We start from the raw sequence: 13862 nt of genomic DNA on the forward strand, positions 1-13862 counted from the left end.
ATGAGCAGGTAAGTTCATTTCCTGCATCAGGGAATCCACCTGGTTGCCTTCTGGACATGTGTGACCGACCGTATGCTCACTCTGGCGTTTTTGGTTTGCCTGCACTGATTTCTTTCTGTTGCTTGTTGCTAAGACTTTGCCGTTTGCCTTTTCTGTGCCAGTGAGTCTAGTATCCTCGGTCTGGCATTCCCAGGCCTGACTTCAAATACCCCAGGCTACCTTCAGACATGGATTATTTATTCAGTTGAACAACGTTGTTCCTATTTCTGTGACTGTTGCCCATTCTTTCCCTCTCTTGATTTCTATACGCGTTTCTAGACCCCTCAACTCCAGGCTCCATCGTCCTCATGCTCTGAGACTCAGTGCTGGCTTTTTTTTTTTTTTTTTTTCTATGAATGATTACTTTTCTGGTAAGATCCTGCACCTTGGCTGGAAGGTTCTAATGCCACCTACATGCATGACTTAGATCCAAGTAAGGCAACTATATTTTTTCCTTTTTAAACCTGTGTCAAGGAGGTCTATGAGCTGGCTATGCAAAGTGTCGTCTGAGGATCGGTGGCTTTCAGCATGTTAGGAGTGCTTGTTAGAAATGCAGAGCCTCAGGCCCCACCTCAGATGTACTGAGTTAGAATCCGCGTTGTAACAAGAGCCGCAGGTGATTTTCATGCACAGTGTAAAGAACTGATGTGTGGTATAGCGCCTATAGCATGAACTGCTGTCACCTGAGACTAATTGTGACTCTCAACCTTACTAATCAGTACTTTTCCCAACTTCCTTAACACCACTGATGTAATTGTATAGAACTGTGTTGGGTGAGTTTCCCGCTGATAATGTGAACTATGACCGACAACCCATGATTCTGCAGGAACCCAGAGTCTCTCTACGTGCGTCTCACATTTGTTGTTTTTTGGGATATCTCTTGCACAAGGCCTTTTCAACTATGTCAGCATACTAAAGGAATATTTCTTCATGCTTTTGGCCATAGTCTGATCTGGGCTTGGATGACAGGCGGCTTGAGGGTCCAGGGTGGATGAGTACCACTCAACAATAAATTTTAGGTGCTTAATGTAATGCTGGCTCACAGTAGGTGACCATCCAAACATCTCTCATCAGCATTTACTATGGAGAAGGTGTGGAAAGTAGATCAGCCTGGGTGAACTCCACCCCAGAGCTTCTGAGGTGGGTGGGGCCAGCAGTACTGGTCTGGGCACTGACCGGTGTTGCCAGAAACCCATCCCTGAAGGAACAGGACTCTAGCCAGTGACTGAGTCCACAAGTCAGGTCCAGCCATTGCAGGGAGGGGGCTAATAAGACAGATACGGAGTGTCAGAGCCTCAATCAAGACTGCCTACATTCAGGATAGGGCTACAGCCCCCAAAGGAAGGAAACTGCTGCATTAACCTGGAGACCCAGGTGGACATGCCCTCATTCATAAGCAGTGCCATAGAAAGAACATGGGTTCTAGAATCCAAGCTGGATTTGTGTGACCTTAAATAGCTTTATCCTCGGATGGTCTTCCTAGGCAAAAGAAAATGCAGGTCCAGGGTCTAATAGAGGACTCAAATAGTAGGGTGCTTAATTAAGGGGTAGTTTATTATGTTTATTATAGAGGTAATCATTCTTATGTGAGCCTATGGACCTCAGGGCTGCTCCAGGTTCTTTGAATTCTGACCCAGTTGGTTGGAGGGTCAGGTAGCTAGTGTAGTAACTTGCTCAGGATCTGAGCGGAAGGAAACATGCATGCTCAAAGCACAAGTGCTTAGCTAGGTATATTGGAAGACTTTTTTTTTCCTTTCCTCTTTTGTTCTCTTGTGATTTGATGACTATCATCTTTAGTGTGGTGTTTGGATTCCTTTTTCTTTTTTGTGTGTATATCTGTTATAGAAATTTGCCTTGTAGTTACCATGAGGTTTTCATATAGCAGTCTCTCTCTCTCTCTCTCTCTCTCTCTCTCTCTCTCTCTCTCTCTCTCTCTCTCTCTCTCTCTCCCTCCCTCCCTCCCTCCCTCCCTCCCTCCCCCTCTCTCTCTCTCTCTCTCTCTCTCTATATATATATATATATATATCTCCTGAATTTGTACTCTCCTCCTCTCACAGTTACTGGTTTTGATATCATATTTGTGTGTGGATAATTTCCTACCTTTACTGTATGTTTGTCTTTACCGGTGAGCTTTCCCATTCCATAATTTTCTTGTTTCTAGTTGTGGCCTTTTCTTTCCTGCCTAGAGAAGTTCCTTTAGCATTGGCTGTAAAGCTGGTTTGGTGATGCTGAATTCTCTTAGCTTTTGCTTGTCTGGAAAGCTTTTGATTTCTCTGTCAAATCTGAATGAGAGCCTTGCGGGGTAGAGTAATTTTGGTTGTAGGTTTTTCCCTTTCATCACTTTAAATACATCGTGCCACCACCTTCCAGCCTGCAGAGTTTCTGCTGAAAAATTCAGATAGCCTTATGAGAGTTCCCTTGTATGTTATTTGTTGCTTTTCCCTTGTTGCTTTTAATATTGTCTCTTTATCTTTAATTTTTGTCAGTTTGATTACTATGTGTCTTAGCATGTTCCTCCTTGGGTTAATCCTGTAGGGGACTCTCTGGGCTTCCTGGACTTGGGTGACTATTTCCTTTCCCATGTTAGGGAAGTTTTCTGCTATTATCTTTTCAGATATTTTCTCAGGTCCTTTTTCTCTCTCTTCTCCTTCTGGGACCCCTATTATTCAAATGTTAGTGCATTTGATGGTGTCTTGGAGGTCTCTTAAACTGTCCTCACTTCTTTTCATTCTTTTTTCTTTATTCCATTCCATGGCAGTGACTTCCACCACTCTGTCTTCCAGCTCACTGATCCGTCCTGCTTCATTTACTCTGCTATTGATTCCTTCTAGTTTATTTCCATTTCAGTTATTGTGTTCTTCAACTCTGGTTGTTCTTTATATTTTCTAACTCTTTGTTAAAAACTCTTGTAACTTCTCCTTCTGTGCATCCATTCTTTTCCCAAGTTCTTGGATTATCTTTATGATCATTACTCTGAACTCTTTCTCAGGTAGATTGCCTGTTTTCCACTTCACTTAGTTGTTCTGGGGTTTTATCTTGTTCCTTCGTCCAGAGCATATTCCTTTGCCATCTTATTTTGTTTAAATTTCTATTTGTATTTTTATGTCTGTGGTAGGTTAGTTACATTTCTCGACCTTGGAGAAGTGGCACTCTGTAGGGGATGTCCTATGTGTCCCAGCAGTACACTCCCCTCTCATCACTCAAGGGCCAGGGACCAGCTGTTCCCAAGGTAGAGTCTGACCTGAGTCTACGGAATCAATTCCATAGACTGCAGGATCATAGTTTTCTTGCTTCTGGTATCTGTCCCCTGGTGGGTGAGGCTGGTCTAGAGACTTGTGCTGGCTTCCTGGTGGGAGGGGCTAGTGCTTGCTCACTGGTGGGTGGAGCAGGGTCTTGGCCCTCTGGTGGGTAGGGCTGTGTTAAGGGACATGTCTAGAGGTAGCTGTGACCTCAGGAAGTCTTTAGGCAGCCTGTCTGCTGATGAGTGGGGCTGTGTTCCCACCCTGTTGGTTGTCTGGCCTGAGGCATCCCAGCACTGGAGCCTACAGGCTTTTGGGTGGGCCAGGTCTTGGTGCTTATGACCCAGGCAAAATGTCTGGCTTCAGTGAGAGTTCATGTAGATGACACTCTGATATTTCTGCCACTGGTGTCCATATCCCCAAGGTGAGCTACAGCCTCCCCCCACCTTCCCAGAAGACCCTCCAAGACCAGCAAGTAGGACTGGCCCAGGCTCCTATGAAGTCACTGCTTTTGCCCTGGGTCCTCGTGCGTGTGAGACCTTGAGTGCACCCTCCATGAGTGGAGTTTGTTTACCCCAGTCCTCTGGAGTTCCTGCACTCAAGCCCCACTGGCCTTCAAAGCCAAATACTCTGGGGGCTCCTCCTCCTGATGCCAGACCCGTAGGCTGGGGAGCCTGATATGGGGCTCAGAATTCTCACTCCTGTGGGAGAACTTCTGTGATATAATTGTTCTCCAGTTTGTGGGTCACCCACCCTGGTGGTATGGGATTTGATTATATTGTGAGTATGCCCCCTCCTACTGTCTTCTTGAGGTTTCTTCTTTGTGTCTTTGGATGTAGAATATCTTTTTTGGTACGTTCCAGGGGTTTTTTTCTTTTTTAATCGATGGTTTTTCAGCAGTTAGTTGTGATTCTGGTGTGCTCCTGAGAGGGGGTGAGCTCAAGGTCATTCTACTATGCCGTCTTGTCCCTCCTAGGTCTAATTTCCATTTTTTAGATGAGGAAAGTAAAGCTTAAATTACTGACAATATTTTTTGATCTGTTTGAGTTTCTCTTCAGGAGTCTGCCTGAGATTTATTAGGTTGGCCAAAAAGTAACATCTTACAGAAAATCTGAATGAACTTTTTGGCCAACCCAATACTTGGTGCTGCATTCACCTCCATTATTGGCTTTTCCTCTTTAGTCACAAAGCTTGTAGTCATGAAGACTGGCCTACAAGTTTAGCTCCACCAGTTAACGTATGTACTCCTGGCCCTTTCTCAGAGTCTTCAGGTGTCTGAACCCCAACAGCAAGGGGTGTCTGAAATTGCTTGTGTTTTTATTGACCTGGCCAATGTCATAGTCACTCATATTTCCACCAAGCTGAGCTTTGTCTGTGACCTTAATTATGCTGGAATAGTTTGAAAAGCTGGGCTCCTACCTAGAATCCTATTCTGAAGCTTAGACTGCTTTTCTGGAGCCCTAGATGATGGCTCTTATCAATCTCTTTTCTCTGGATAGCAGGCCTAATCTCTGATATTGATTGTTGCTTTCTAGGGGTCCTGCTCCAAATGATTTGATCATTCACAGTCACAAAAGCTGTTACCTGTTTGACTACATTCATTCAGTCATTAGTTAAATATGTAACTGAATATCTACTAGGACTAGGGATGAAGACATTATATATATATGTAGGAGCTCACAGAATATTGAGGTGAGAGAAGTAGCACCCATATTAATTGTCTGTCTGTTGCAAAATAACAGAAGCAAGGCAATTCAGTAGGTAACTGGAAGTGGTGTCAGGGATGCTTTCCCAGAGAAAGTGACACTTATAACTGCGTCTGAAGATGAAATTCAGCTTATTTAGGTAAAGAGAGGGTGTGAATGACATTTGAGATGAGAAAAACTGTACATGCGCAGCTCCTAAGCAGGAAATTTGGAGAATGCTTGGAACATACAGTGTTGGAAGAGGAAATTTTAGGCATGATTGGAGAAGTAGGCAGGTGCCAAGTTATAAAGGCCCTTGTTTCCATGCTCAGGAGTTTGAATTTTGACATGGAAATACTTTCTTTCACACCTTATCACTGGCCTAGGAAACCCTTGAACTTCAAATCTATAATTCAAAGTCTTCCACATGGGTATTCTTTTTAGCCCCAGTTCTCATTTTTATTCTATACTCTACTATATTTTAGAGTCATAGCTCTCTTCTTTTCTCCATTCATCACTATTGTGGAGCTATTGGCACACCATTCAACAGATCAGGGCTGCCTTATCCAGAAAATAACTTAGAAGATTTGCCTATGGTCTTATCATTGTTGAATGTACTCCACAATGTTCACAGGGATGGAAAAGTTTAATTTTTACGAGAGTCATATGTTTCAAAAGAAAACTTATACAAATAGCTTGACTTGCAGATTTCATAATAGTTTTCATTTTGAAGAAAAAAATTCCTTTAGCTCAGAGCAACTGCACAGGATAAGAAGCCCACTTTCTCTCTCTTTCTGTATATGTGTGCGTGTTTAATTTTCCTGTATAGGAGGGAAGAAATCTAGGCTTTCTGGGTTTCAGCACAAAAAAGCTGGTAATCCTTCTGGTTGGGCTTGGCTAGGGGAGTGGCATGATGAGAAGCTGGAATTCCACGTTTCAGTGAGAGCTCCATGTTACAATGTAACCATGGGACTTCACTGCATTGTTACTGTAGGCTGAATCCTACTCATCACTGCATTTAGAAGATAAGTACGCCTGTTAAAAACTGCCTGAGCAATCAATTCAAAGGAGTGGTGGTGACATAGATGTGGGTCATTTAAATGACTTGGAATACTATATAACATTTTATTCAGTTGTCAATTAATGGTTTCTCAGCATTCTATAGAGGCAGGCACTGCTGAAAGCCTTGCATTTGAGGAGCAATCTGTGAATCCGTTAAGATATTTGTAACCACACCACTTTTAAACCCACTTTCTGAAGCAATCTTACTTACCACATATTATGGCATTCACTAAGAAAAGGAACATCCAGCACCCCTCCAAAGCAGCTCCCACACCACCCCACCTAGTGGGCTGCCTCAGCTGGCACCAGTGCCCCTTGAAAGCAGCTCCCACTCCAGAGGCCAGTCCTGCACACCAACATGCCTGTAAATAGTTGTAGCCAGGCCTCACAGCCAGTCATGCCAGGAGCCAGCCCTACATATTTGCATGCCTGCAGCAGTCACAGCTGGACCTCTCAGCACTTAAATATATAACCAAATATTAAAAGATATAAAGGGAAAATTGACAGTAACACAATAATTATAGGAAACTTAAACACCCCACTTACATCAATGGACAAATTACCCAGAGAGAAAATCAATAAGGAAACTCTAGCCTAAATGCCACATTAAACTAGGTGGACTTAATAGATATATACAATAAATTTGACCCAAATCAACAGAATACACATTCTTTTCAAGTGCGCATGGAACATTCTCCAGGATAACTCACATGTTAAGCCAGAAAACAAGTCTCAATAAATTTAAGACAATTGAAATCATATCAAGCATCATTTCTAACCACAATGGTATGAAACTAAACATTACAAGAAGAAAACGGAGAAAACACAAATACATAGAGGATAAAGAACATGCTTCCAAATAACCAATGATCAATAAATCAAAGAGGAAATAAAAAAATACCTTGAGACAAAGGAAAAGGGAAACATAACGTTCCAAAATCTGTGGTACACAGAGCAAAAGCAGTTTTAAGAGGTAAGTTTATAGTGATAAAAGCCTACCTCAGGAAACAAGAAAAATCTCAAACAATCTAACCTTACACCCAAAGGAACTAGGAAAACAACAAGAAAACCCCAAAGTTAGTAGAAGGAAGGAAATAATCAAGAGCAGAAATAAACAGAGACAAAGAAATAGAGAAGATCAATGAAACTAAGAGCTGGTTCTTTGAAGAGATAAAAAAAAAATGATAAACACTTAGCCAGACTCATCAGGAAAAAAAGAGAGGGGGCCTAAATAAATAAAATAAGAGATGAAAGAAGAGAAATATAGATCAGTGAAACAGGATAGAAAGCCCAGAGATAAACCCACACACATATGGTCACCTTATCTGTGACAAAGGAGGCAAGAATATACAATGGAGAAAAGACAGCCTCTTCAATAAGTGGTGCTGGGAAAACTGGACAGCTACATGTAAAAGAATGAAATTAGAACATTCCCTAACACCATACACAAAAATAAACTCAAAATGGATTAAAGACCTAAATGTAAGGCCAGACACTATAAACTCTTAGAGGAAAACATAGGCAGAACACTCTATGACATAAATCATAGCAAGATCCTTTTTGACCCACCTCCTAGAGAAATGGAAATAAGAACAAAAATAAACAAATGGGACCTAATGAAACTTAAAAGCTTTTGTACAGCAAAGGAAACCATAAACAAGATGAAAAGACAACCCTCAGAATGGGAGAAAATATTTGCAAACGAAGCAACTGACAAAGGATTAATCTCCAAAATATACAAGCAGCTCATGCAGCTCAATATCAAAAAAACAAACAACCCAATCCAAAAATGGGTAGAAGACCTAAATAGACATTTCTCCAAAGAAGATATGCAGATTGCCAACAAACGCATGAAAGGATGCTCAACATCACTAATCATTAGAGAAATGCAAATCAAAACCACAATGAGGTATCACCTCACCCCAGTCAGAATGGTCATCATCAAAAAATCTACAAACAATAAATGCTGGAGAGTGTGTGGAGAAAAGGGAACCCTCTTGCACTGTTGGTGGGTATGTAAATTGATACAGCCACTGTGGAGAACAGTATAGAGGTTCCTTAAAAAACTGAAGATAGAACTACCATATGACCCAGCAATCCCACTACTGGGCATGTACCCTGAGAAAAGCATAATTCAAAAGGAGACATGTACCACAATGTTCATTGCAGCTCTATTTACAGTAGCCAGGACATGGAAGCAACCTAAGTGTCCATCGACAGATGAATGGATAAAGAAGATGTGGCACATATATACAATGGAATATTAGCCATAAAAAGGAATGAAATTAAGTTATTTGTAGTGAAGTGGATGGACCTAGAGTCTGTCATACAGAGTGAAGTAAGTCAGAAAGAAAAACAAATACTGTATGCTAACACATATATAAGGGATCTAAAAAAAAATGGTTCTGATGAACCTAGGGGCATGACAGGAATAAAGACGCAGACGTGGAGAATGGACTTGAGGACACGGGGAGGGGGTAATGTAAGCTGAGATGAAGTGAGAGAGTAGCATGGACATATATACACTATCAAATGTAAAATAGATAGCTAGTGGGAAGCAGCTGCATAGAACAGGGAGATCAGCTCAGTGCTTTGTGACCACCTAGAGGGGCAGGATAGGGATGGTGGGAGGGAGACGCAAGATGGAGAGGATATGGGGAAATATGTATACATATAGCTGATTCTCTTTGTTATACAGCAGAAACTAACACAACATTGTAAAGCAATTATACTTCAATAAAGATGTAAAAAAATAAAACAAAAGAATATATAGAAAATCTCAACAGACCAATCACTAGTAATGAAATTTAGTCAGTAATCACTAAACTGCCAAGACACAAAAGTCTAGGGCCAGAAGGCTTCACAGGGGAATACTACCATTTAAGGAAGAGTTAATACCTATCTTTTCAATCTACTCCAAAAAAATTTGAAGAAGGAATGCTTCCAAGCTCATTCTACAAGGCCAGCATTTCCCTCATACTAAAATCCGATAAAGACACTAAAAAAAAAAAGAAAGAAAGAAAGAAAATTACAGGCCACTATCTCTGAAGGTAGCTGCAAAAATACTCAACAAAATAATAGCAAATCAAATTTAAAAATACATTAAAAGGATCATACACCATGATCAAGCAGGATTTATTCCAGGGATGCAAGGATGGTTCAACATCTGCAGAGCAATCAACATCATATGCTACATTAACAAAACTAAGGATAAAAGTCATATGATCTTGTAAATCAACTATATTCCAATAAAAATTTTAAAACAATTCTCAAGCCGTAAAAAGTCATATGATCACTGGGTCGTATGGTAGTTCCATTTTTAGTTTTTTAAGGAACCTCCATTCTGTTCTCCATAGTAGCTATATCAATTTACATTCCCACCAACAGTGCAAGAGGGTTCCTTTTTCTCCACACCCTCTCCAGCATTTATTGTTTGTAGATTTTTTGATGATGGTCATTCTGACTGGTGTGAGGTGATATCTATTTGTAGCCGGGATGAAGTGAGAGTGACATAGACATATATACACTACCAAATGTAAAATAGATAGCTAGTGGGAAGCAGCCTCATAGCACAGGGAGATCAGCCCAGTGCTTTGTGTCCACCTAGAGGGGTGGCATAGGGAGGGTGGGAGGGAGACACAAGAGGGAGGAGAAATGGGGATATATGTATACATATAGCTGATTCACTTTGTTATATGGCAGAAACTAACACACCATTGTAAAGCAATTATACTCCAATAAAGATGTTTAAAAAATAAAGTCATATGATCACCTCAACAGATGCAGAAAAATCATTTTGCAAACCAACATCCGTTTATGATTAAACTCTCAACAAAGTGGGTATAACGGAAACATAACATAATAAAGGACACATGTAACAAACCCACAACTAACATAATACTCAATGTTGAAAAGCCAAAAGCTTTTTCTCTAATATCAGAAGCAAGACAAGGATGACCATTGCCACTTTTATTCAACATAGTACTGGAAGTCCTAGCCACAGAAATCAGACAAGAAAATGAGATAAAAGGCATTCAAATTGGAAAGAAAGAAGTAAAACTGTCATTGTCTGTAGATGACATGACACTGTATATAGAAAACCCTAAAGAGTCCACAAAAGAAACGATAGAACTAATAAATGAATTCAGTCAAGTGGTAGGAATCAAAATTAATATGCAGAAATTTGTTTCTATACACTAATAACAAGTTATCAGAAAGATAAATTGAGTGCAACCCCAGTTATAATTGCAACAAAAGAATAAAATACCTAGTAATAAACTTAACCAAGGAGGTAAAAGACCGGTACTCTGAAAACTATAAAACACTGATGAAACGAATTAAAGACAGCATAAATAAATGGAAAGATATACTGTGCTAATGGATTGGAAGAATTTATACTGTTAAAATATCCATACTACCCAAATCAATCTACAGATTCAATGCAATTCCCATCAAAATATCAATGGCATTTTTCACAGAACTAGAATAAAAAATCCTAAAATCTGTATAGAACTGCAAAACACCCCAAATAGCCAAAACAATCCTGAGAAATAAGAACAAAGCTGGAGGTACCATGCTCCCTGATTTCAAACTACAATTGACCTTGGAACAACATAGGTTTGAACTGCACAGGTCCAATTAAATGCAAATTTGTTTCAATAAGTACATACTACAGTAGCACACACTCTTGGTTGGTTGAATCCACGAATGAGAAAGCACAGATTTGAAAGGCTAACTATAAGTTATAGTCAGATTTTTGATTGCATGGGGGGTCGTGCATCGTTCAAGGGTCAACTGTATACGACAAAGCTATAGTAATCAAAACAGTATGATACTAGCACAGAAAACACATAGATCAATGGAACAGAATAGAGAGTTCAGATTAAACCCAGTCACCTGTGGTCAATTAATCTATGACAAAGAAGCCAAGATTATACATTTGGGAAAAGATAGTCTCTTCAATAAATGGTGTTGAGAAAACTGGACAGCTACATGCAAAAGAATGAAATTAGACACCTTTCTTACACCATATACAAAAATAAACTCAAAATGGATTAAAGACTTAAATATAAGAACTGAATCCCTAAAACTCCTAGAAGAAAACATAGGCACTGTGCCCTTTGGCATGCATCTGTTTCCACAGGCAAGGGCAAAAAAGCAAAAATAAACAATTGAGACTACAGCAAGCTAAAAAGCTTTTGCCCAGAGAAGGAAACTATCAACAGAACAAAAAGGCAGCCTACTGAATGAGAGAAGATATTTTCAAACAATATATCTGATAATTGGTTAATATTCAAAATACATAAAGAATTCTCACAACTCAATATCAAAAAAACAGTTCTATTAAAAATGGGCAGAGGACTTGATTAGACATTTTTCAAGGAACACATACAGATGGCCAACAGACACTTGAAAAGATGCTCAACATCACTAATCAGGGAAATACAAATCAAAATCACAATGAGATATAACCTCATACCTGTCGAAATGGCTAACATTAAAAAGACCCCAAATAACAACTGTTGGCAAGATGTGGAGATAAGGGAGCCCTAGTACACTGCTGGTGGGAGTGTAAATTGATGTGGCTACTATGGAAAACAGTATGGAGGGTCCTCAAAAAATTAAAAATAGTACTACTGTATTATCCAGCAATTCCACTTCTGGGTATTTGTCCAAAGAAAAAAAACACTAATTTGAAAATACATACACACCCCTATGTTCATGGAAACACTATTTACTATAGCCAAGATATGGAAGCAACCTAAGTATCCTTTGATAGATGAATGGATAAAGAAAATGTGGTTTATGTGCATATACAATGGAATATTACACAGCCATAAAAAATGAAACCTTGCCATTTGTGACGACATGGATGGACCTAGAGGGTATTATGCTAAGTAAAATAAGTCCGACAGAGAAATACAAATACCATACGATTTCACTTATATGCTGAATATATGAAACAAAACAAATGAACAAACAAGATGAAACAGACTCATAGATAACAGAGAACTAACAAGTAGTTGCCAGAGGGGAAGGAGTTGGGGTGTTGGGTGAAATAAGTGAAGGAGATTAAGAGCTACAAACTTTCAGTTATAAGTTACAGGGATGCAACATACAACATAGTGAATATAGTCAATAATATTGTAAAAATTTTGTATGGTTACTACACTTGTGGTGACCAACTCATAATGTATGTAAATGTCGAATCACAGTGTTGTACACCTGAAACTAACAATATTGTATGTCAAATACACTTCAATTTAAAAAATTAGATAGGAAAGAAAAGGGAAACCCAGCTCTTCGGTGGTGTTAATGTTGGTGTTCAGGTTTTATCATTTATATGTGGAATCTATAATATGACACAAATGAACTTATCTATGAAACAGAAACAGACTCACATAGAGAACAGACTTGTGGTTGCCAAGGGGGAGAGAAGGATGGATTGGGAGTTTGGGATTAGCAGATGTTAACTATTTTATATATATGTATAACTGAGTCACTTTGTTGTACACCAGAAACTAACACAACATTGTAAATCAACTATACTTCAATAAAATAAATTTTAAAAAATAAACAATAGAATAAAAAAAGAAAACATCTGGTTTTCACATGTTTAGTCATGAGTACCATGCAGAGGTGAAAAAGAAATAATCATCCTCACTTTCTTTCTTTTTTTTTTTTTCACGTATGAACGCAAGTTTTAATTACATTCTCTTACACAGCAGAAAAAAAATATTGTCTCAAACAGCCTCTTTTTCTTCCAAGCAGTTTGAGTTTCAAAACCTCATCTCACCTCACAATCTAATGTTTTATATAGGAGTAAAATCAAGGGGCCTAGGGACTTGTTCCTTTCACATATTTCTGGAGCACCTACTATATGTCAGGGTATTACCTGGGGCGGGCATTATCATCCCTAATTTATAGGTATAGGAACCGAGTTAAGGGACATAGTTTCTGAAAGCTGGCAGAGCTGGGGTTCACAGCCAGCTGTCTTCCCCTCCAAGTGCAGACTCTTCACCACATCACATTGCATAATGAAGGTACAAAGTGCGAGGTGACAATCTACTTTTTCTCTTGCTTCTCATTTGTGGCTGTCCACATATGCTGCAGAAAGCAGGCATCTTTTGCCTGTCAGGGAGAGCTGAGGCAGCGACACTTTCCGCGCCCGGAGGATCCCGTGCCGCACCACGTGGGCTGCCATCTTGGAGCATACCCCCTCACTTTCTCTTACTTGTTTCTATAACCCCAGGGTTGAGGGGAGAGCTTCACCCCGAGAGAGGGTATACAGAAACATAAAAATAAAACAACACCATATTTTGCTGACTTAAAATTACGTGATCTCAAGATTTGGTGGGTGGGGAGGTGGGGAAGAAAGACTATGTCCATGGCCAGTACTCCTAATGTCACTCTGTTACCTAGGATGTCAGTTATGTTCCATCCTTGAACTGTTACTTAGCCCAGAAAATACAGTGTGATTCCCTCCCATATCTTGCTGACTCTGAAAGTTTAGGGTACTTGATCCTCAGATTGTAGTCTAGGATCATAGACTGACACCAGGCTTAGGTAGGAAGAATAAAAAGTCTGGGGTCAGGAGCCCAGTGCATAAGTGTCTAGTACATCTTGTGTCTGACCCACACTGACTTGCTTACCCCTATTTCCAGTGCTTACATGGTTATAGCCATCCTTATTCCAAAAAGGATTGATAGTATTTTACAAAAGTATAGTACATCCAAAACAAGTTAAATCCTACAAAATGCTTTGTTGTGGATTAATACATCAGAAACATGAAAAAAATTCATATATACATGCATATATACATGCATTCATATATATT

Source organism: Balaenoptera physalus (assembly GCF_965194825.1).
Source record: "Balaenoptera physalus genome assembly, chromosome: X".
Taxonomy (NCBI): Eukaryota; Metazoa; Chordata; class Mammalia; order Artiodactyla; family Balaenopteridae; genus Balaenoptera; species Balaenoptera physalus.